The sequence below is a fragment of the Micropterus salmoides genome, unplaced genomic scaffold (assembly GCF_014851395.1).
Source record: "Micropterus salmoides isolate LMB-PRFRI ecotype aquatic unplaced genomic scaffold, ASM1485139v1 Ms_hic_scaffold_22, whole genome shotgun sequence".
Taxonomy (NCBI): Eukaryota; Metazoa; Chordata; class Actinopteri; order Centrarchiformes; family Centrarchidae; genus Micropterus; species Micropterus salmoides.
In genome coordinates, this window is record NW_024041373.1 from 20,200,665 (window position 1) to 20,226,082 (window position 25,418).

General features: G+C 41.9%; 1 long non-coding RNA gene across 1 annotated transcript in view; it reads left to right on the forward strand.

Moving 5' to 3' along the window:
* Positions 1-25,101, forward strand: part of LOC119916877 — a 38,816-nt gene extending 13,715 nt beyond the window's left edge. The window contains exon 2 of the long non-coding RNA XR_005447179.1: positions 24,108-25,101. This is a non-coding gene — a long non-coding RNA (uncharacterized LOC119916877). The remainder of the gene's footprint in view (positions 1-24,107) is intronic.
* Positions 25,102-25,418: the final 317 nt, after the last annotated feature.

Here is a 25,418-nt window from a genome sequence, read left to right on the forward strand (position 1 = left end):
ACACTTTTTCTGCATGTTATGTCGTTTTTAGATGTTCCCCCTCTGTCTTTTTCTCTTCGTATGCCCCAGCTCAGCGGGAGGGATTGGGAGGAGATTCATATCCCAGGGAGAGTTTTTGTCAGTAACAGATCAGCCGGTGCTGCGCCTGTGGCAGGTATCTCCATCACCTCCGTGGTTCCTTTCCTCCCCTACATGGATCAACTCCTTGTGTCTGGCTAAGTGGGGTCTGGAAATACATCTGCTACCTGAGACACCCTTTAACAACTGGGGACTCGGTGCAGATCCATATTTAAAGCTCTGCGGAGGCTTGGCCAATAGGTCAGATTGAGTGTACGTGCTTTTTCTCCAGCTTCAAGGCTACGGTGGACCATCTGCCCAAAAAAGGAAGCACACTCAAAAAAGGCTCAGAAATTGGAGACCTGTGGGACCTGGCTTAAACCAGGCATAAAAGCTTGTAATTTTCACATCCAGCGCCCGCCCATGTTATCATAATGAGGTTTAGGTACATTGTTGACGCGTTGCTGTCTTGAGGCAGCACGATTGCTGCAGTAGTTTTCTGCACTTTAAGTAAATGCTCCGTATTTGTATAACACCTTTCTAGTATTTTCGACCACTCAAAGCATTTTATACTACATCACATTCACACACCGGTGGAACAGCCACCAGGGGCAATTCGGGTTCAGTATCTTGCCCAAGGAAACATTGACATGCAGCCTAGAGCCTGGGGATTGAACCGCCGACCTTCCGATTAATGGGCAACCTGCTCTACCTCCTGAGCCACAGGTTTTATTATTCTGATTAGTAAGATGTGCCTGCATAAGAGGGTTCTAGTAATGCGTGGATCGCAGATATACACGTAGATTGGGAGGGCCCGGGTCATAAAAATGAACATTCTCATGGATAGCGGATCGGTTGTGCATTGGTGAAATACAGTGAAGCTCTCCCCATTTACGCACACTTTGCGCCCAGATGATGTGCTGTTTAACTAGCAAAAGTGGAGCTGGACATGCCCTACATGCACTTTAGACCATGTGCTCTATGTGTTGCACACAGAAAACGTATGAAATTCATCCTCCCTCCCTGTGTGCTAAGGTCCAAATGTCAATGCACAGTCCTCTTCTGTCTCAGAACACATAATTGACTTGTCCAATATTCAGAGACAAAGTTGTGTCAGCCCCAGCACACACTAACACACTCCGACACAGACTCTATTGCTCTCGCATATTCTCCTGAGTGAGACCAGGAAACAAGGTGTTGCGTGATAGACAGACTCAATCACAAAGTGTTTTCTTGCCAGTACACATCTGTCAAGCTCCTTTCCATTTGTCAGATGCATCAGTATACTGTTTGACAGGAGACGTGATACAGATTCTCAGGTTATTGGTTGAAGAATAGCTTTGCTGGGAAAGTACATTATCTTTTGGTCTTATTGACAAAGTATTGATGCTTTGAATGCACGTCCCCTGAAGGTATTTGAAGAACAAAATGACGACTAATTTTGTTCTGGGTTGCAATACCTGAATCAAATTTGACATTTACTTATAAATAAACATCTGCACTGTAAACTTCTATATCTGATGAGTTGCAAACATACAGGAGGAGATAATGGAAAAATACAGAGGGATGAAAATCAAAAGGTTCTCAAGCTTCATCAAAGCAACCCTCATTACATGGCAGGCGCAAAGACTTATCTCCTAACTGCAATCCTCTAATGCAGGGGATTGGACCGTGATCTACCATGGCCAAACCGATCGATGTGAGCCATTCCAAACATGCTAAACTGGGCTTTGGCTGTAATGAAACTCGGCCTCCCTGGAGACCAACACATTAACGCAGCGAGATGTAGAGGGAGCAAATGACTCCCTTCATGAACCAGCAAAGGAAATATCTCTCACTTCAATGGCTTGAATAAGTGGAGCACAGAGATTTGGAGAGTTCATACATCCTTGAACAAAGATTTTATGAAAATACTGAAACTGTTTTTTTATAAAAGGAGAGAGACCTTCTACTTCACTGCTCAGTGCTTCAAAGAGTCTCCTGCTGCTCCTCTATATTCCAAACAGTTGGATAATATTGTGGCAGTGAACCTAGCATCAGGGCTATTAATGCTTTTACAACGCTTAGCAAATGATGGGAGAGAAAAATATTTATCGAGTAAAATATCCCATAAAAATATCAATGAATAGATTTATATGGCTGTTGTTTTATTTTATTTGAAAATTGCATGTTTTGATGCTGTTCAGGCCAGACAGACAGCAACATTAGTATTAAAGAGTTTTCTGAGGTTAGGTTTTAGTTGAAGGCACCAAAACAATTTCTAGTGAACTACAAAGTACAAAGGACCAAAACACCCAGGCCACTACTGTGATCCAAGGCAAGCGGCATATTTTTTTGGTTTGTTTTCAACTCCAGTGGAAGGATTATTTCTCATTAGTTTTAGAAATGTTATACATTACATTCAGATATCAAATATTAGAAAAGCTTGTAAGGACAGCTGTCAGACAGACATCACTAACACTGCAGTAAATATAGTCACTTGTCAGCTGAATGCATATCTTCTATAACAGTTCATGAATATCAGAGCATTGGCATAGCCCTAGCTTTTCAATGAATGCCAAATTTAGACTCTGGGGACAAAAAGCTGAAATTGGTTTCAGAGGAAATGGCAGTAATTTCTAATAAGTCACCGCAGATAGCCTATTTAGGGGTTTGAGGCAGACTTTCTCAGTTGTCGCACTTGCCTTGGCCTACCACGTTTTTGTCAATTACCCAGCAATGGTCTAGGACACATTGGAAAGGTTGAGGTGGGGCCTTTTTGGCTAAAACTGGATCCACTGATGTAGACTGACGCTTGGCATAAAGTGCCCTCACAGAAATGGCACAGAGGTAGAAAAGTGTCAACTCCATCAGGCAGCGGAGGAAATCCCTATCAAGTCCGTTTAGGACATAGCAGCATCTTCCTCGTCTGCATGTCGAGTGACAGACGAGTCACTCAGCCTTAGCGACTCGTTGATATGACCTCCGCTGTGTGGGTCAAAATGACTCAGCACCTGTGTCTTTCTTTCTCTGTCTGTTCGTCACGCTCTTTTTCACAGTGTGAAGTGATGTGGACAAACAAAACCTCACAATGCGGTAGATGATATTTTCACATTTTGGCAGCAGTAGAAAAGCTTGATCAACTTATAGTCACTTGTGGTCGTGTGCTGAGTTGAAACCATTAGTCAGTAAATTTGTTAGTTAATCTGCAACCGCAGATTGATTAAACGCTTAAATCATTTTTCAAGCAGAAATTTAAAACACTTTCTAATTCCATCTTCTTTAAATATGATTTTCAGCTTTTTCATGTTGTTTTTTTTTTTTTTTTTTTTTAAATAATAAAATAAAATAATGAATGTAGTCAGCAATGTTCCTCCACTACTTTGGTCCAAACTGAACTCTCACTACTATTGAATGGGTTTCCATGGAATTTGGTTCACAGATTTATGGTCCCCAGAGGATAAATCCTACTGATTTTGGAGATCCCCTCACTTTTTTACTCTAGCGCCACCACTTGACATCTTTAAGGTTTATTACTCCACAACTGTAGGATGTGTTGCCATGTAAACTGGTACATACATTTGTGTCCTCCACATGAGTAATTGTAACCACTTTTGTGTCTTCTCAACCTTTCATGTAACGCTGTCATCAACTCAAAATCTTCAGTTTTCAAGTCTGTTGGTTTATGATGGAATACTTAAAAATGAATGGCATTCCCATCATCCTCAATTGCAGTTTGTGTTTAATGCTGATTTGCAAATGTAAGCATGTCTAAGAAGATGTCTAAGCATTCAGGTGAATGCGCCACTGTACTGAAGAAGAGCCTCATAGAACCTTGGTCTTAGTCTTGTTTGCTAATAACCAGGTTTTGTCAACCAGTATTAATTGACCTCTTGATGTAAGAAGAAAACATGCAAAGAGTGCTGCTTTGTGCAGAATTCTTCATAGAAGTCCTTAAGTGGCAGATTTTCAGAATAAGGTAGAGTAGGCATATCACCTTCTGCCCACAGCATTGACTTTTGGTTTTAGTCAACAAGTCCCTGAAACCCCTTGTTTATATACATACATGAGTGAGCTGAAGTTGTTACTAGTTGTCTGTCTTGTAGTGAGGTTTTATTAAAGCCTGTGCGTGTACACTGTTTACCTCAGAATATAATTTTCTAATTAGAAATGAAACCGTTGCTGTGCAAATTATTGTGTTGCTCTTACATGCATCAAGGGATATGATTTAGGGGCACAATGAGTAGGAGTGACTCGTCGTACAGTACAAAGATGGAGTTTAATCCAAAATAGAAAGAGGACAGAAACTTACCTTCAGTGCTTTATTTATTTGTCCAGTGCATATGCTCTGCAGTCCCACAGAACCCGTGCAACATCTAATACTGCTGTATTTGAACATACTGAATAATAAGATACTAAACACTTGTATATATTTAAATAGTTTGTTCTTGATTTAATGACCGCAGGATTAGTCCATTTTGTTACAAATTTCATAATAGATTAACAACTGTAATAGATTAATGTAACAATTATATTGTGTTCTGTGCAAGCGAGAAGTTTCCGGTCAACGCGGAAGTCCCTTAAATCTGCATTCTATCAAACGGCCAGCAGCAGGTGACTCTGGCTGCACTAAGAAGTCTGGTTCCATTAGCAATAATGGTAAAATGACCACACTTCTCACCTGATTTATTAGCTCAGTAAACACTTTCCTGATGGGTTTATGGTCCCAATTGCTAGTTTCAAGTCTTCTTCAATACAACAATGATGTTCATTTAGTAAATTATGGTCCCATTTGACATTTAGCATGATTTATAGATGCACCTAGCTAACCACCTCAGATTGTTTTAAGTGTCTGACTACATTATGGTAACAACCTCTACAGAGAGAGACCTTTTTCAAAGAGTACGAACCTTTTGGTTTATCAGAAATGCAATAACACAAAGTGCAAGGTTTTTCGATGGAGTCTGGTGGCTTTGACAATCGATATAGTGTTTCTGGTTAAACAAAAGGGATCTCTTTCAAAAGAGGTCTATCTCTGTAGGGATTCTTTCCACAATGTTGTCAGACACTTGTAACAGCATTCTGAGCCTGTCAGTGGCGAAAAAAAGCACTTTATTGGATGTATTTTGATGGTACGGAATGGCTGTACATACATGAGTGAGCTGGAGGGCAAGGATTGCGTCACAGCCCTGTTTCCCTTTTGCCGACTGCAGCACGCTGGCTCAATACTGGACCAATGTCCAAAAACGTTTACCAGTAAGATACACCACTGATTTTGCAGGTTTTCCTACTTACAAAGCATGCAGAGGTCTGTAATTTTATCATAGGTACACTTCAACTGTGAGAGACGGAATCTAAAACAAAAATCCAGAAAATCACAGTTTGATTTTTAGATAATTAATTTGCATTTTATTGCATGTGTTACACCCACAGAGTGTAAGCTGACTCAAGGGTTGACATATTTTAGAAAAGAATTACTCTGAAAGAATAAATGAAATACACGGTGGTGAGTTGGCTGGTCCTCAGTTGTTTTACTTTTGTGGTAACTGCCAACTGAAGAACGCAGCTCAACCCACAGCTTATATACCGCAGTGATGTTATCGCATGCCCTTTTAACTGCAATAGAACTGTTGAAAATTTAATGGGGGGTGTCTGTAAACATGCAAATAAAGTACATACCTATAAAATAACACACCAGTAAGTGGGCATTTTCCTATAAATATCCTATATGCCACACTCTCCCCCACATTTCAAAATGTCCCCTGACATTTGACACTACGAGGTTTACATAGTTACTTTAAACACACTCCAATTTCAGTTTTAAGTGTGAGGTTCCCCTTTAAAAGACTGTAAAGTTGTAACTCGATATAACCGTGCAAAGTAAACAGTTCTCAATATTTAAGGCCAACAATACATACAAAAGACTTAATTTAACTCCTTGTATAGTTAAGGTAACATGAAAGGCAGGTTAAACCAGGTCACCATCTTCAGTGTTCATTAAAAAAAAAAAAAGAAAAAAATGCACATTCACATAGTAGTAGGCACTTATACAACTGCGGTGTCCATAAAAGGCCTCCAAGGTGTTGAAGGAGATTTGGGAGTGAATAAATGGGGCATAACATTGATGTCCGCCATATTAATGTCCCTATAACTAGGTACACCCAGAGTGGTGCAGGTCAATTTCTGAGGCTGGTGTCTGTTTCTTTGTAGGTACAGGTGAGATGAGGGTGAAATGGCACTGTCTTCAACTTCAGTGAAGGACAGGTGTTGCTGAACCTGGGCTTCCCTTGTGTGTCCCTCCAACCCGACTGTGGGGACTGGGTGTAGGGTTTCAGTAGCAGTAAAGTGGGGAATGGATCCAGGGACAGTGGGCTCAGATGGAAGGGACTCTGAAGTAGTGAAGAGTGCATGAGAGTGATGAGGTTCAAAGGGCTCTGCCTCTGAGTCCAACAAGAACTCCTCTCCTCTCTGTGTGACTGTTTTTACGACTCCTTAAGGGGTATCGGAGTTCATAGTCACACTCTGAGTCACTTTCACTTTGTTTTGTTTGCCTTTTTGTGAGGGGAGGTGTTTGGCTCTTTTTTTTTTTTTTTTTTTTGGGACGCAGATTAGGTACTGCAGACTCGACTGATTCCTCCACAGGTAAGTGATCACAGGGTAAGAGAAGGTTACGATGAAGTACTCTCTTGCAGCTTTTCCCATTTTCAGCTGTGACCTCGTAGACAGGGCTATCAGGAGTCTTTCTCTGGATGACAATGTGCACTTTGTCCTCCCAGTAGGATCTTAGTTTTCCAGGTCCTCCACGCTCAGACAAGTTTCTGACCAGGAATCTGTCTCCAGGTTGCCAGTCAGGACCGTATGTTTTCTTGTCATAGTGCACCTTACCTCGAGCAGCCTCCCTGGTTGCTGTGTGACTAGTAATGGAATAGGCCTCTTTCATTCTTCTTTGCCAGTTCGTCACATAGTCCTCATGTCCTTCATGTTTGTTGCTGACACCCAGGTTGAACAAGAGGTCAGTGGGGAACCTGGGTGATCAACAGTTGGAAATAGGAGGAGTAGCCAGTTGCTTCTGAGCAGGTGGAGTTGTAGGCATGAACACCTTTTAGGCACAGAAGTCTTCCAGTCTGCCTTCCTCTGTCAGGGTCCTAAACATATTCAGCAGGTTGAACCTCTCTGCTTGACCATTCCCCTCCTGGTATGGGACCCTCGTATACCACTCATTTCTTTCAACCTCTCAAGGAGTCGGTTGTCAAACTCCTTTCCCCTGTCATGGTGGATTTTACCTGGAAAGTCAAATCGGAGGATGAAGTTGTTGAATAATTTATCTGCAACAGTCTTGGCCTCTTTGTTTTTAGTGGGATAGGCCTGTGCAAATTGGGTAAAGTGGTCCATTACAACCAGGATGTACTCGAATCCCTGTTTACAGGTCTCAAGGTAGAGGGAATCGATGGACACCATCTTGAATGGGTAAGTGGACTTAATAGATTTGAGTGGGGCTCTCATTTGTCTCTGTGGCTTTTTCTTCTTGAGGCACATTTCTTGGTGATGAAATGTTCAACATCGATATGCATCCTCGGCCAGAATAATCTGTCTCTGATGAGGCCCAGTGTTCTCTCCACTCATCCCATCTTCTGATGCAACTTGTGGAAGACAAGGGGATGGAAAACTTGTGGCAGGACAAGTTGGTCTTTCTCCACTGTTCTCCTCTATAGTGGCTTCTGATCACAGCTGAAGTACAAGAGAGCTCTGTCAGCAATTGGATCTTTCTCCTGGGCCTCCCTTAGCTCCTCAGGGGTGAGAGGAGAACCTAAGGCATTGGAGGGGGCATCATGGACTAGACTCAGTGCTTGGACACATACACTCTCTCAGGTAGGTTTCTCTCTCCCCACAGTAACTCCAGTCATGATGGCACTGACGGTGTTAGGACGAATCTCCTCTGTGCACTGACTCATGAAGCTGTTGATATCCAGAGGCATGCGTGGTGGTGGTGGTGATGATGATGATGATGATGATAATAATAATAATAATCTTTATTTGTAGAGCACTTTTAGAGCACAGTTACAAAGTGCTTTAACAAGTGTAAAGACAATAATACCCCAAAAACAATAATACAAAAACAAGACAAGATAAAGAAAAGAAAAGACTAGAATACATGTTTAAGATAAATATAAAATTAGTAAATTAGAATAAAATAAAAGGGATAAAATAAAGTCAAATAAGATCGGGAAAGGCTCTCCTATAAAAGTATGTTTTAAGAAGGGACTTAAAAGAGTTCACTGACTCAGCTGACCTGATTTCCTCGGTCAGGCTGTTCCAGAGCCTCGGGGCTCTGACAGCAAATGCTCTGTCCCCTTTAGTTTTCAGTCGAGACTCTGGAACAGACAACAGAGGAGAGCCCGAGGAGCTCAAGGTACGTGCTGGTGTGTATGGGACTAAAAGTTCAGAAATATAACAAGGCGAGAGGCCATGAAGAGCTTTAAAAGTGATCAATAGAATTTTAAAGTCAATTCTAAAACATACTGGGAGCCATTGTAATGAAGCTAAAATAGGGATAATGTGGTCATATTTCTTTGTTCTGGTTAAAAGCCTGGCAGCTGAGTTCTGGACAGTCTGGAGTCGATCAATAGATTTTTGGGTTAAACAGGTGAAAAGGCTGTTGCAATAATCCAGGCGTGATGAGATTAAAGCGTGTAAAATGGTCTCGGTGTCCTCAAAAGTTAACATAGATCGAATTTTTGCTATATTTCTAAGTTGATTAAAAACATGATTGAACAAGCTTTGTGGTGTGCTGCTTGAAATTTAAATTACTATCAAACCAAACACCAAGGTTCTTTGCCACAGGCTTAATGTGATTTATTAGGGAACCAGCAGGTGGCAGTATTTGTTTTGCCATCTGCTGGGACCCAATGACCAGGATTTCTGTTTTGTCTGAGTTCAGCTGGAGGAAATTATTTGACATCCATTTTTAACTTCACAAAGGCAGTTGTTAAATGAACTCCGCATTCCAGCGTCTGTGGATCTGACGGGCAAGTGTATTTGTGTGTCATCAGAATAAATATGAAAAGAAATGCCATGTTTATGGATAATGTCCAAGGGGAAGCAGATACAAGGAAAACAAAATGGGTCCTAAGACTATGTACCAGGTTGTCATCAAGGTACGACTGACATATTGTGTTCCTAAGACCTGACAAGCATTCCTCCATGCTCCTCTGGAACTCAGCAGGGGCAGAGCTAAGTCCAAATGGAATCCTTGTCCATTGATAGAGGTCCCACGGGTGATGAAGGCAGTTAGTAGGTGGCTTTCGGGATCTAGGAACCCTTGGTGGTAGGCTTTTCCTGGATCGAGGACAGAGAACCATGAATTGCCACTCAGGGAATCCAGAATGTCCTTTATACGAAGAATGGGATGACGGTCTGGCACTGATGTACTGTTCAGCTCCCTACAGTCACAATACAGACGAAGACTTCCATCCTTCTTTTTCACGGACACCAGAGGAGAGGAGTATGGAGACCTAGAATGGGTGATCCAACCTTTGTTCAGCAGGTCCTGGAGATACTGCTTTACCTCTGCATGGAGTGGCTTAGGGACGGACGTGTATGTCTTGTGGACAGGTGCAGGATCGCTGAGTGTGATGTGCATGTTCAGTGTCGGTATACTGCCAATATCATCCTCATCATATGCAAATGCCTCACACTCCTCATTCAATATTTTTCTCACTGCTTCCCTCTGGTGCTCACACAGGTGTTCCAAGTCAACAGGAGGGTGCCACTTTGGTCTGTGTGTTTTGCCAGGGCTGATGTTTTCTCTCCCTTTCTGCATTCCTGTGCTTACAGGGTTCATGCTGACTGCAGGACAGGTGGCCTGGTGGGTGGAAGTTGAGACTGAGGTTTTTGGCTGGTTGGGAGAGATTGTAGCAGTATAAATGGCTTTTAATTGTATCAAGGTCCAGTATGATATGCTGGTCCACTACAGCGGTGTGGTTAGTGGTGTTGGCAATGGGGATGTTGATGGAAGCCCTTTTCTTCCCAGTATTGGTCTTTACTACGGCCTCAGTCACTTCCAGGCCTTCCGGTAGTCGGTGCAGGTCACTGGGAGTGAAGAGGACTTCTTGACCCTTGAATTGGGCTCCAAGACGGGCTGGCACAGACATGGTTGTCACCTCGTTAGCAGACAAGGAGACTTTTCTGTGGCCAGTTGTCACCACTCCAACACTCTCACGTAAGTCTGGGGTCTGGATAAGTTTCACCACCATCCTGGCTATCCTACGTCTGATGGAGAAAGAAGCACAGTCAGTGACAGGATAATTGTAGGGTCTACTATGGAACCAGGGCTCTGAGCTTTAACCACCTCCTCGATGACATTATACCCTAACATAGGTCTCTCTGTCACACCGAATTCATTCAACACAAGGATGGGGACAGCAAGGGTTTCTGTTTCTCCATCCAGCCACTGAAAGGAATTTCAGTTGGGTTAGCTGCTAACCCGGTCAATGTGTCTGCTCCCAGGAGTTCTGTGAGGGGCCTGAGGATGGTGTCCGGGAAATGTTCAGCCCTCCAGGCCTCATTGATAACAGTGGCCTGTGCTCCACTGTCCCACAGACCTTCCACTGCGACGCCATCTATTCTGCATTTCACCAGACACTGTTTACCAATGAGGCTCACTAACTTGGTCTTTTGGTGTGGCTTGATGTAGTTGACATGTAAGGGTTTCGGTGCAGATTAAAATATAGGGTTAATGCTGGTGAGCTGTGGCTTTCTCTCGCATGGGTTTATGTCTGTTGGTATTATCTGTCTCTTTCTTGCCGGTTTATTGTGGGACCTGGGGTCTGGAGCTACTAGTGGTCCCCTCTCAGCAGCCCATTCTCGTTTCCCATCTGCCTTGGCCTCCTACACCCGCGTGAGACATGGCCAGACTCGCCACAGCGAAAACAGTGGTCACAGTGATCTCCTCTATGTGCCTACTGACTTGCTGTGCAACCCCTGAGTCTCTGCCTGTTGTCTGGCCTCACTCTCGGTGCTGTCTGGTAGGTGATCTGGTGAGAGGTGGGTGGTCTCTGTGAATGCTGGGTGGTGGCTTCCATGGCTGCCAGGAACACTTCTCTCATCTCATAGACATCTGCCTTGAGCTGCTCCAACATTAGATGGGTGGTAGTGTCCTGGGCTTGATCTGTCTTTGGCTGAGGCTTTGACAACTTTGCTGACACTGGGGCGTGGCTTTTCAGTACGGGTGTAGCTGTGCTGGGAACTTCTGCCTGTATCTCACACATACGGGCTTCCTTACCATTGGTAGATTTCCTCAGCTTCTTCAGCCTCTCACCCTCCAAACTGGCAGCCTCACTACACCTTTTCAATCAGTGTCTCATCTCTGACCGTGACCTCACTCAGGAATGGCCTTACCTGGAATTTTATTGAGTCGCTCAGAAGACCTGTCGCAATTGCCCGGAGAAACTTTCTCTGTACTAATTCTGGGTCATAGTAGTCATCAGCCTCTCCATCATTTGACTTCCACAGTGGCCTCCCTTTCAGCTCGATGGCATGGAACAGAAAGGTCTGAGCAGACTCCTTTGGCTCCTGTGAGATGTTAACCAGTTTGTGGTAGCTGTCAGAGGTGCTTTCTTCCTTGTAGTGCCCCTTCAGGATGGTTTTAAGGGAGGAGAGATTTAAATTGCTCTTGATTTCAAGCATGTCTCTGAGGTGGAGACCTGGGCTGACTGCTCATATTACTGCCTCAATCACTTCCACCTCTGAGTGTCCTTTCCGGAGGCCTGCTTCAAACTGGTGGACTAGACTGGTGTGTAGGACAGCTTTTCTTTTTGTCCTTCTTCCCCTATCTGTCCCATGATCTTAAATTCCCTCCGGAGCATGACTTCAGGCACGTGTGTGATGGGGGGTGCTGGTTCTTACCACCTCAGTTGGATGGTGGCTGGGGCATGGAAACTGGTAATTCAAATGATGCTCACATGCTGATGGGGCACCCTACTGCTTGGAGGTGAAAAGGTGGCTTTGATCAGGTGCAGTGTTGCTTGGCCCTCTGCTCACCTCTCTTATCGCTTCCATGTATGTGATTAGGCCTTTCAGGTACATACACACACGTTCTTCATCACCTTCCTTTTTCTCCAACTCCTCCAGTTCGCTTACTATGATCTTTATAAGCTGTCTCTTTGTTTAGCTGGAGAACCCCACTTCAGCAGGCATGGAACATTTTGTGTACTCACATATTTTAATAATGAGAGGGTGGTCCAATTGGTAAAGGATGGCCTTGACTTCTGTGAATAGACTCCATACCTCTCTTCTTGTTATTTGTTGTTATTCCATAGAGTGTGTTGACTCAAGGGTTGACATATTTTAGAAAAGATTTACTCTGAAAGAATAAATGAAATACACGGTGGTGAGTTGGCTGGTCCTCAGTAGTTTTACTTTTTTTTTGTGGTAACTGCCAACCGAGCTTCGTTAGAACAATACAAAAATCTCAACAATATAACAATAACAATATAATACAAAAATCACAATTTGATATTAAGTCAAAAATATATATCAAAATTTAGTAATAACTATACATTCCCTAAATATCTTCATTTAAAAACAGTAAGATAACAGACTCACAATAAACATAGAATAGGCTTTTATACAAAAGTAAATTATTAAAAATGTGCTCATTCTAGTATCTACAATTATAAAATTACAATTCTGCTTATAGGCCTTCATCAGTCACAAAACAATTACATTAACGATCAATCTCTCTCATTCATCCTCTTTGTTTACGTATAACGTAATACAACATGTGGGCTGCCTGGTTGTCTAGGCAACGGTAAACTACAGCACTGCTAATCAACGGTTCAGGATCTGCCTCTAACGGTCTACATTCTATTAGCTAAACGTTTGAATTTAATGAAATAAAACAAAGAAAATGTAGACTACAAAACGCTCTTAACAATAAATCCTAAATATATGTATCAGTGGAGTCAGGTAAACTTTACATCTGACTCCCTTCGACATGTTTTGACATGTGAAACTGGACAACCATTCATCGTAAACAGCAAGCTAGTGCCAACTTGTCCCAGTAGGACACCTAGCTTGTGCAAATATCGCAAATAACTACCGGCTAGCCTACATAATATTACAGTTTATAAACGGTACACTAAATACATCTAGATTATTAACAAAGAGTATGCTTATGTGACATTTACCCACCTGAAAGAATAAATGAAATACACAGTGGTGAGTTGGCTGGTCCTCAGTTATTTTACTTTTTTCTTGTGGTAACTGCCAACTAAAGAACGCAGCTCAACCCACAACTTATATACCCGCAGTGATCGCGTACCCTTTTAACTGCAATCGAACTGTTGAAAATTGAATGGGGGTGTCTGTAAACATCAAATAAAGTGCATACCTATAAAATAACACACCAGTAAGTGGGCATTTTCCTATAAATATCCTATACGCCACACATGATATAAGTATTTGATACATCAGAAAAGCAGAACTTAATATTTGGTACAGAAACCTTTGTTTGCAATTACAGAGATCATACGTTTCCTGTAGTTCTTGATCAGGTTTGCACACTGCAGCAGGGATTTTGGCCCACTCCTCCATACAGACCTTCTCCAGATCCTTCAGATTTTGGGGCTGTTGCTGGGCAATACGGAATTTCAGCTCCCTCCAAAGATTTTCTATTGGGTTCAGGTCTGGAGACTGGCTAGGCCACTCCAGGACCTTGAGATGCTTCTTCCGGAGCCACTACTTAGTTGCCCTGGCTGTGTGTTTCGGGTCGTTGTCATGCTGGAAGACACAGCCACGACCCATCTTCAATGCTCATACTGAGGGAAGGAGGTTGTTGGCCAAGATCTCACGATACATGGCCCCATCCATCCTCCCCTCAATACGCGCAGTCGTCCTGTCCCCTTTGCAGAAAAGCATCCCCAAAGAATGATGCTTCCACCTCCATGCTTCACGTTTGGGATGGTGCTCTTGCGGTTGTACTCATCCTTTTTCTTCCTCCAAACACGGCGAGTGGAGTTTACACCATAAAGCTCTATTTTTGTCTCATCAGACCACATGACCTTATCCCATTCCTCCTCTGGATCATCCAGATGGTCATTGGCAAACTTCAGACGGGCCTGGACATGCGCCAGCTTGAGCAGGGGGACCTTGCGTGCGCTGCAGGATTTTAATCCATGGCAGCGTAGTGTGTTACTAATGGTTTTCTTTGAGACTGTGGTCCCAGCTCTCTTCAGGTCATTGACCAGGTCCTGCTGTGTAGTTCTGGGTGATCCCTCACCTTCCTCATGATCATTGATGCCCCATGAGGTGAGTTCTTGCATGGACCCCAGACCGAGGGAGATTGACCGTCATCTTGAACTTCTTCCATTTTCTAATAATTTCGCAACAGTTGTTTCCTTCTCACCAAGCTGCTTGCCTATTGTCCTGTAGCCCATCCCAGCCTTGTGCAGGTCTACAATACCCTGATGTCCTTACACAGCTCTCTGGTCTGCTTTTCTGGAATTTTGTTTTAGATTCCGTCTCTCAGTTGAAGTGTACCTATGATAAAAATTACAGATAACAAAAAGTATTACATTTTAAAAGTTCATTAGGTTAATGTTTCCTAAGTCAATGAGTAATCCTGTTAAATAATTGTGATATCAATGTTGACCAAAATAATTTGCAGCCCTATATGAACATTTAAGTTAATTCATGAAATTATAGAACTTTTGTTGTGTGAAACTGCACCTCTGCCTCCTTTCTGTACAGGCTAATGCTTCATTATATAAATTTATTTTTATCTTGAAAAAACTGGCATTTCAGAACGATTGCATGCAATACTTATTTTGTCCACTTGGTACATGAAGATAGCTTTGATTAACCCTAAACAATCTCTTGTTCAGGAGCTGGGGAATTTAATTATTTAACCTTAAAATCTAGCTGGAAAATTGCTCGAGTAGTATAGGATGACATTTCTTTATCATATCCTTTCTAAAGGAAGTGTCATAAAGTGTTGGGAACAAAGCATTGGTTACAACATGAAATGAATTAAAGGTCAGGGATCCTTGCTGAAAATTAAAACTTTAAAAAAAATTTTACTTTGAGATTATTTTCAACAAATAACACCAACATGGTAACATGTTGGTGTTATTTGGTTGGTGTTTGAACAACAGAAATAGCACTTAGGGAAAGCAACCTTTCAACCCCCCTCCTTTGGGGTCTCTTCAGCCGTCTGTTGAGGGTTGTTATCTCACCCCCTCCTTTTCTTTCTCCCAGGAAGAGAGAAAGAATTTGGAGTAGTCCAAATTTATTTGATATAAAATGCACAAATCCACACTGTTTGTACACTACACCACCTACCAGCAACCCGGCTGGGAGAAACAACAAGCACTAAGACCAAAACCCTGCATTCTGTGGTCAGTGATGTCCGAAACGAGAATCTTTATGAATTAATATCCTCTGAATATTAAATTCATAATTTTGTATTAATTCTCATAAGTTTATTAAAACATAAGTAGACACGCTACACAGTCTGTGTCTGACTTGACGGCGGTGTTTTTATTCCCCTATCTATCAAGTCGGCGAAAGTCAGCCAGTTATCTCGAATGCACCCGTAGACTACCATTTATACAGCTTGATAACTTCGACCGCTGTTTTCCAAAGTTAACATAGCTCTCCTTATTAGCTAGGCTCCTTACATGCTTGCTAATAACTGTTTTGAAGATGGGTCTCCGACATTGACAGTGTTGTGTTGGACTGATTTGTGCAGCGGTGTTAATGTTGTCAATGTTTGCGAGAGAGAGAGAGAGAAATAGAGAGACCGAGTGAGACGATGTGTGGAGCGAAGCTGCGCAGCGCTGCAATCAAGAATGATTTTAAAATGGGTCGCCAAATTTACCTGGGCGGCCTGCCCAAGTAAAGCCTATGTATGGGGAAACACTGCAAGCAGGTGCAGGCACAAAGGTAAAAAGAGTTGTGCACTTCTTTCTGTGTGTTGCTTGCGTGTTTGGCTGCAAGCAAAACCATACAAATAGTTTTTTGCCGCTGTTTACAAAAAGTATCGAATGAAGTACTGGTTTGACTGGAGATGTTACGATACTACTCGATACTGGGCTATTTCGGTACGTTAAAGGTATCACTACTTGATACCTATCCCTACCTATGATGGACTCATTTCTGTTTTCTGACATTTTAAAGAAAGGATAAAGGTAATGAAATGAAAGTAACTTAAATTTAGCTACCGCTTGAGCAACTTTTTTAGCATTAATTGGCTACTTTCCATTTTATAATCTAAAATGAAACTGTTGTTAGCACTACTAGTAGTAGTTTCTTGTAACAGCGTCAAAGTGAAAAACCTTCCTCTTTATCTTCAATTACTTACTGTTTTTCCCACATTGTCTCTTTATTACTCACTGGATGAATTCACTGGTTGTCCACTTTCCCCTCACTCTACCTGACTTTTTCCCTCCTGCTCTGACTGTAACTCAGGCTCAGGAGTGGCTGTGTGAAGTCACTGCAGCCGGTGTTGGCAGCAGAAAAAGGTTACCTGTCGACTGCAGCTTTTTTTTCATACAGCTTGTCCTGAAGATTGTGTTTGCCTGTTTGTCTCTCTACTGTAAGTGTGTGTGTGTGTGTGTGTGTGTGTGTGTGTGAGAGAGGAGCAGGAGCACTGAGAACTGATGCAGAGAGACGAGGCGAAGTTTTCTCCCTGAAATATTTATTGACACAGACATGGGAACGACATCTCCCTAACATCTCAAACCATCCTGTCCCGCAAAGGGCAAATGGTCAATGTAGCAGCCGCATACGGGTAATGTGAGTAAATAATGTGCTTCATTTGAAGTAAATGGTTCTGATTGGTCTGGCTCTGCCCAAGGTTATTATTGTTTACGAAGATGAACGAAATGACGAAAACCAGATGTGGAAAAACATTGTCAAAATAAAAGAGGCTTTACAAAAAACAATAACTAAAACTGTATTGTAGGTTTGAATAACTAACTAAAATGAAAGAGTACATTTTTGTTTATTTATTTCATTGGACCTAAATAAGCCTACATTTCAAGTGGACATGAAGCCAGTGGAACTGACATTGCGGAGCAGTTGGTCTGGCCGGACAGGCAGTTCAGTGGGCACGCGGTGATTAGCTGATAGCAGGCACCTGTGCTGGTTCATAATACCGAGTACGCCAAGTTGTGACTTCTGTAGTTTAAAGCTTGGACTTGGCAAGTTTGGCTGTGGAGTAGGGGTAGGCTAACTAGTCGGGGAGACTCAGTTGGTGGGATTTTAACATGTTTTCTATTCTTTTTTACATACATGTGTACAAAATATAAAATAGGTATGTAGGTTAAAATTATACTGTAGCTTGTATGTACTTCATTTATTTAGATGTAATTTATTGCATGTAAGTATTTATTTTGACAATGTGTTAGTACTTCATACCCCCCCACCCCCCTTCCATCCATCCATCCTTCGTCAACCACTTATCTCGCAGGGGGCTGGAGCCAATTCCAGCTGACAACAGGCGAAAGGCAGGGTACACCCTGGACATATCGTAAATCCATCGCAGGGCCACACATAGACAACCAGTCACACTCACACCTAAGGACAAGGGGGGGGGGAGAGAGAGAACTGCAATTGTAACTCATGTTAACAAACGTAAATCCTATGCATGCAGTTGTGTCATAACAAAGGGGGCTCATACAGAGAGATGTAAAACAGAAATGGCAAATGAACTAAAATATAGTAAGTTATCTACTAATTAATCATCAGCAAGGAATTATAGCGTACAATAATTGGAGCAGCTCACTACAACCTGCACACACGCACATGTTGTAGTCATCTCCGGCCTGTGTGAGCACAAGTCCAGCCCAGTTGCTCTCTCGTTGTTTCCTCAGCCTCTGTGACTGTGCTGTCGCTGTTTAATGAAATAGTAAACTTCAAATGACAGCCTCCTGCTTTAATTACTGCTCTGTGAAAGTTAGCTAATTACAATTTTTATGGTTCTCGACGATAATTTAATGCTTTGCCAGTTAACACTGCTTGCCTTGTGTTTTTCCTTTTGTTGAAATGAGTGAAGTATGTGGATTGAGGGGTGGGGGGGGGCACCATAAGCCACAAGCCACTTTTCCCCAGCTCAGCCACACCCACAGGGACTGCAAACACGCCAGCTGGTGGCGACCCGAACGTAGGCAGAGGGACAGATGTGGAGCAGAGTACTAGTGAGCAATAATAATGATCTGTGAAGAGAGGGAGGACGAGAAACGGAGACAATAAGAGATCGAGAAAGACAGGGGTATTGTCAGGTGACGCACAAATCCACAATCACAATCCACTTCAAAGGAATAATTTGGGAGTCACTATAACACAGAACACAACTCCCTGACAAATTATTGATACCCAGAACAGACAGTTTTGCTGCAGACCTTGGAAATAATGTGCTGTTGTTGCAACATCGCTCAACCAAGAGAGTTTAACTTGGGGCTAGGCATCAAATATAGCTCAGATAATGTGCCTTGCAACAGTACTGGGTAATTATAACCAAACTATTGCTTTTAAATTACCAGTGAGGTAATGAGATGGTTGTAGGGAACAGCACTTTGGCTGTCAAAGTGATTCTCAGAATGCCAAATGAAGTGTGTGGGACATGCACATTTCTAGCTTCATCAGCGGAGAGCTTCAGACATTGCAATCTCCAAATGGTTGTAGGCTAAGAGATAATGTAACAACAGTTAGCTTTTGTAGACTTTAAATCCCAGAAGTCATTTATTCTGTCTGTGTAGATGAGAGAAGCAAGAGATCTTTTCTCTTTTTGGCACATTGTTTTCTCCCTATTGTAAGAGAGGCTGTGTTGTATCTCAGTTATAAATTCTTAATCCATCACCTGTGTGCAGAACAGATTTGTTACCCAATGCTCAAATCCAGTTTAGGCAAATAGAGTTAATACACAGTTTCTTAAAAGGGTAACTATAACCCCAAACAACTTTTTTTCCTGCTGAAAACCAATGTATATGGTAGGGATGACCCTGCATAGTCGAAGGTTTGATGCTTCAATGGGTGGAGCCTGAATCGACTGTCAATCTCAGTCGATTTTACATAGAACTACCAGATTTCTCCCAATAAGTTAATATACAGCCTATTACAATATAAATAAACATGTAAAAAGGAAAAAAAGCTTTTAATAAATGTAAAAGTGTGTGTGTGTGTGTGTGTGAGAGACTTCAAAGTAGAATAGAATAAGAATATTGTTTTTAAATAGTACTTGAAATAGACTCAATTACACCCTTTTTCTACTGGACTGGTGTGGCTACATTTTTTGACAAATAAATGCAGGTCTGAATTAGAAGCCTGGTCTGAATGAACTGTTTCCCATCTTTCCTGAGCAAGAGTTTTGTACGAAAGGAATTAAAAGCCTGTCCCAGATAGACACAAAATATAGGCAGGGTGAGTTCAGTGATTATAGCAAATAAAAGCCTGAGCTATTAATTGAAGTTTTACGGTAGTTGGATTAATCGTGCAGCCCTAGTTTAAATTTTAGATTAATTTGTGTGTTTATCGTATTTAGTAGGTTAGTGGTTGTAGTTTAGCTTTAGCTTGTAGTTCAACTTTGTGTTTTAGTTGTTTTCAGTTAGTATTTGCTCGTGGCCAGAGTTGGTCGGCACTGTTGCTTTCCTGGCTGCAAAGTTTAGGCCTATTCTATATTTTGCTAATCCTTTACTTAGTATTTTTATTTTGACACAATGGTTCAGACTTGTGCTTTTGACTGCTGTAGAAGCACCACTGAAGTGCATTCTTTCTCGATGATGATCCCATGAGAAACAGCAGGGCTATGGCAACATAGTGACACTCCCTCACAAACACGCACACCGACTAGCCGAGGCGGCCCACCAGAATTTGTCGGACACCCCTCAATACACCATCCTTCCATTTAGGGGGTCAGATTAAAGGCGACGTGACATTGCACAAGATTGGTGGCTACTACAAGACAAGAATATATTTTAATTGACCTACTACTTTAAAAAATATATTTATAGTTGAAATATTGAGTGGGGGGGGGGTCTAAAGATTTTGAGCATTAAACATTAAATTTCCTGCATTCTGGAGACATTTTCTGCACCAATTTGTGGTGGAAATGTCTTCATTTTTATAAAGGGAAAAACAAAATTCAGGTGGCAGGTGACAATTCACAATGTAAAAATAAAATATAATGCAGTAATCAGTAGCTGCTAATTTTTTGCTTAACAAATGCTTTCAAAAATGTGGTGTCTACATGTCCCCAGTGTAAATGACCCTCCCTCTCTACAGGTTGAGCTACTCCATGCTTACCGCTTCACCTGCACTCTCCTCCTGCTCTCTCTCTCACTCACGGTCACTTTGTGACTCTGTTTCGCTCTCACACGCCTCCTCTTCTGCCTGGCAGTGGCCGCCACAGCTCTTTTACTCCTTCAAGTGCCTTCACTACGTCGGGTACTGCAGCTGATGTTGAATCTTCTGCAGCCCTGGTATCAAACATATTGGTTATTTTCGCGCATTTGGTGGCGTCCGATGAAGTATTTTTTTTTTTTTTTTTGTGGCCCGTAACACAAGAAACGGAGAGCAGAGGTGGTGGGGGCTAGTAAGAGATGGGATTGGGCTAGCCCAATATCAGTTTAGAAAACTACCCAATGGGCCGCTGTCCATGCTTTATGGGTCGATCGTCAGCCCATTTTTAAAAAACAGTTATATACAGTAAATACATAATTTACATTACACCGGCCCCAAAGGTGCGTCGGCCCACCGGGCATTTGCCCGGTATGCCAGAGGCACTATTGTCCATATAATTTTCAAAATCAAAGTATGTGCTCATAAATTGGCTCTTTTTCACTTTAATATCGGCATTGGCCACCAAAACCCATATTGGTTGTGCTCTAGCTGATATTAGTAGCTCTGTTCTAATCTTTATTGGATTTGATAAAATGTTAATAGTAGTAGGACCACTTTTTACAACATGTCTTAAAAGAAAAAAAGAAAAAAGAAATATTGAGTGATGAATTTGTCATTGTTTACTGCATAATGTGCTTTGCGAGATTGATGGCCTTTTGACCTGAAGAACTGTTCCAGGAACCCAGAAAAAAGTAAAAAATTATCTTTTATAATAGTCCAAGGTATTCAAATGACTTGTTTTATTTGATCATATACAAACAAAATTGTTGAGAAATATCTCTGTCATGGCGAAAGCAAAGCACATGCTAGATTACAAATCACTCCATACTCTCTGCTGTTCATTGGCATTACCTTATTTAAATTACTGCACAGAAGTTTGCGGAAACACATTCCAAAGTACGATACAATAATTGATAGTACTGTAGAAAAGAGCAATACGTATAATCCATAATGTTGTTTTTTTTTAAACACACCAATCTTTTATTTTTACAGTCTAAAGCTTTAAAATTTACTGACCTGGCTGAATTTCAAACAGCAGTACTGATGTACAAAGCAAGAAATAAGCTTTTACCGATCAATTTACAGAAAGAGATGAGACGTAGAATTTAGGAGAGGCATCAAACTTTAAGACTGGCAGCTTTAGAACCACAAGAAGTTTCAGTATAGCAATATATGGTGTCAAAATATGGAATAAAATAAGAGATGAGGTCAAAGAGTGTATTTCAATTTAAAAATAGATACAAAGAAACTACTCTCAAGAAATACAGAGACAAAGAAGGGTTTTTAGTTTTTGTTTGTTTTTTTTCCTCAGGGATCCAGATGTAGGTGGGGAGTGTGAATATACACTTCTCAAAAAAAATAAAGGGAACACTTAAACAACACAATGTAACTCCAAGTCAATCACACTCCTGTGAAATCAAACTGTCCACTTAAGAAGCAACACTGACAATCAATTTCACATGCTGTTGTGCAAATGGAATAGACAACAGGTGGAAATTATAGGCAATTAGCAAGACACCCCCAATAAAGGAGCGGTTCTGCAGGTGGTGACCACAGACCACTTCTCAGTTCCTATGCTTCCTGGCTGATGTTTTGGTCACTTTTGAATGCTGGCGGTGCTTTCACTCTAGTGGTAGCATGAGACGGAGTCTACAACCCACACAAGTGGCTCAGGTAGTGCAGCTCATCCAGGATGGCACATCAATGCAAGCTGTGGCAAGAAGGTTTGCTGTGTCTGTCAGCGTAGTGTCCAGAGCATGGAGGCGCTACCAGGAGACAGGCCAGTACATCAGGAGACGTGGAGGAGGCCGTAGGAGGGCAACAACCCAGCAGCAGGACCGCTACCTCTGCCTTTGTGCAAGGAGGAGCAGGAGCACTGCCAGAGCCCTGCAAAATGACCTCCAGCAGGCCACAATTGTGCATGTGTCTGCTCAAACGGTCAGAAACAGACTCCATGAGGGTGGTATGAGGACCCGACGTCCACAGGTGGGGGTTGTGCTTACAGCCCAAAACCGTGCAGGACATTTGGCATTTGCCAGAGAACACCAAGATTTGCAAATTCGCCACTGGCGCCCTGTGCTCTTCACAGATGAAAGCAGGTTCACACTGAGCACATGTGACAGACGTGACAGAGTCTAGAGACGCTGTGGAGAACGTTCTGCTGCCTGCAACATCCTCCAGCATGACCGGTTTGGCAGTGGGTCAGTAATGGTGTGGGGTGGCATTTCTTTGGGGGGCCGCACAGCCCTCCATGTGCTCGCCAGAGGTAGCCTGACTGCCATTAGGTACTGAGATGAGATCCTCAGACCCCTTGTGAGACCATATGCTGGTGCGGTTGGCCCTGGGTTCCTCCTAATGCAAGACAATGCTAGACCTCATGTGGCTGGAGTGTGTCAGCAGTTCCTGCAAGAGGAAGGCATTGATGCTATGCCCGCCCGTTCCCCAGACCTGAATCCAATTGAGCACATCTGGGACATCATGTCTCGCTCCATCCACGAACGCCACGTTGCACCACAGACTGTCCAGGAGTTGGCGGATGCTTTAGTCCAGGTCTGGGAGGAGATCCCTCAGGGGACCATCCGCCACCTCATCAGGAGCCCAGGCATTGTAGGGAGGTCATACAGGCACGTGGAGGCCACACACACTGCTGAGCCTCATTTTGACTTGTTTTAAGGACATTACATCAAAGTTGGATTGGCCTGTAGTGTGGTTTTCCACTTTGATTTTGAGTGTGACTCCAAATCCAGACCTCCATGGGTTGATAGATTTGATTTCCATTGATAATTTTTGTCAGCACATTCAACTATGTAAAGAAAGGAGTATTTAATGAGATTATTTCATTCATTCAGATCTAGGATGTGTTATTTTAGTGTTTTATTTTTTTGAGCAGTGTATATTGAGTTGGTGCTGAATTGATTGGATAATTTTGTACTATGCACATTAAATGTTGCTTATGATTAGTTAATTATTTAGAGATTAAAAGGGGTAGGAGTATATTATTTTTACTTCTTCCTACCCCCTTTCAAACATGTAAATAGCAGTTTTCTTTTATTGGCAATCATAAATTGTGTGTTTGATTGCTAAATGTTTTTTGTTATTTCTTTTTTTTGTGTGTTATTTTGTTGTTTGTTTTTTAACATGTTTGAAATAAATATATTAATCAATCAGCAATTTTCATTGAATTAACATCCAACTTTAATAATTAAGTTTTAGTCTTTTTCATTTGCCCAAAAACTTAGATTAAAGTTTGCACACTTGAACATTACTGAATGCTAAACCCAAGCCTTTGGACTGCAATATATGTGCAGCAGTCTTTACCCGACAGCAGGAAAGCACAGGTTATCACAAATGAATATTAACACTAAGGATAGTAATTTTTGTTAATGTTATCATTTAAATGTCAGCTATGTGACTTTCTAACTAGTCTAGATTTTCTTGTTGAGCAGTTGAGGCACTTAGGACAAGGTACTCTTACTGTGCAGTAATTCCTTGAACCGAACGTGTTCATTATCAACAAGTGTTTTCACTGCCGCTGGAGGATCAAGGAAACATACTACTGCTGTGAGTGGGGAGAAACTCTGTTCCTCTGTGTTCTGAAACTGCAGAAGATCTGACACATAGCCGTTTTCATTTTTGATAATGCAGCTAACTCTCTGTATCTTGTTCTCCCACAGAAATCTGACAGGTGGCTGGTGAAGGGGAACAAAGCGAGCCTCACACTGAGGACAGGGACATACTGTGACATTTTGTGTGTTCTGTGAAAGGCAGGAGGAGCTCTTTGAGAGCTTCTAGTTTTTTGCCACTTGTTGGCAAGAAGACCGTGTCAGTCCTCTTGGTTAGCTAACTCAGGTATCCATATTGACAGTGTTAGACCATCTGGTTGGGCAGTCGCTGAGGAGAAACCACATACTTCCTGCAGCTTCTCTGTAAATTTGAGGAGTTTCAAAACAATAGTTCTTGCTTCGTCTTGCAGTCTTTTACATTGGCCTCCTCCTTGTGAGGCTCACAACTTGCTTTAGCTCAAATTTACCCTATAGCCTATTTGTTTCTGTAATGAATGAAAAGCCAAATGTCAGGCGGCTTTTGGCCAGGGAGCCTGGCATCGTTTCATTACAAACCGGAGGATTCATTATGTACGCTGATTGAGTTTTTGGCACCATTGAATTTTACATGATGATACAGTTAATCCACCATAGTGTGCAAATGTCTGTCAATCACTGGGTGAGGGAAAAATTTGGCTTATGAATGGGTCGCAAATTTGGCAACTGGATCTGCTAGTACATAAAGATTATTCCATTGTGGTGATATTGAGAAAAACATGATTTAGTCACTTATTTATTTTGTCACATTGTCATCAGCCATTACTGAGAAAAAACGGTTTTAGTCAGTTTTCATTATTGTTATTTCTCCCATTTACTAGTAAGTGAATTTTATTAATATATCCCCAAATCACAAACTAAATTACTTCTTCTTAAAGAATGATGCAGTTTTGGTGTGAGAACAGGGGCAATCACTGGCAACAAGTGTACCTGGAGTAAATGAACAATGTTAAGTGCACAGGCCAAAGGCAAGATTTCAACTAAAGGTTAGGCAAGTTAAATTTGAGAGGAAAATGGCAAACTGTCTTTCAAGAAGAACCACTGACTTCAATTAAAGCAACTTGTGTTATTTCTGTGTGTGTTTTTTTCTTATTTAATGAAAGTTTATATTTTGTTGTAAAAGGACATTTTTGAAAACACATCGACTTACGGTGAGAAAATTGGTTGTTTGGAAGCAATTTCTCCTAAGATCTCAGTTGCCATGGTGCCAAAAGCAACACATTCATCTGCCCAGACACCAACCTCCCGGTAACAACAGCTGCTCATTCAGTGTTCATGGCATCACACTAATAGACAGAGTGTTTTGTGGTCCTCAGGTCACCAGAGTGTCTGCGGAAACATATTTGCCGCCTTTTCCATTGTGCTGCATGTACAGATGCAGAAATC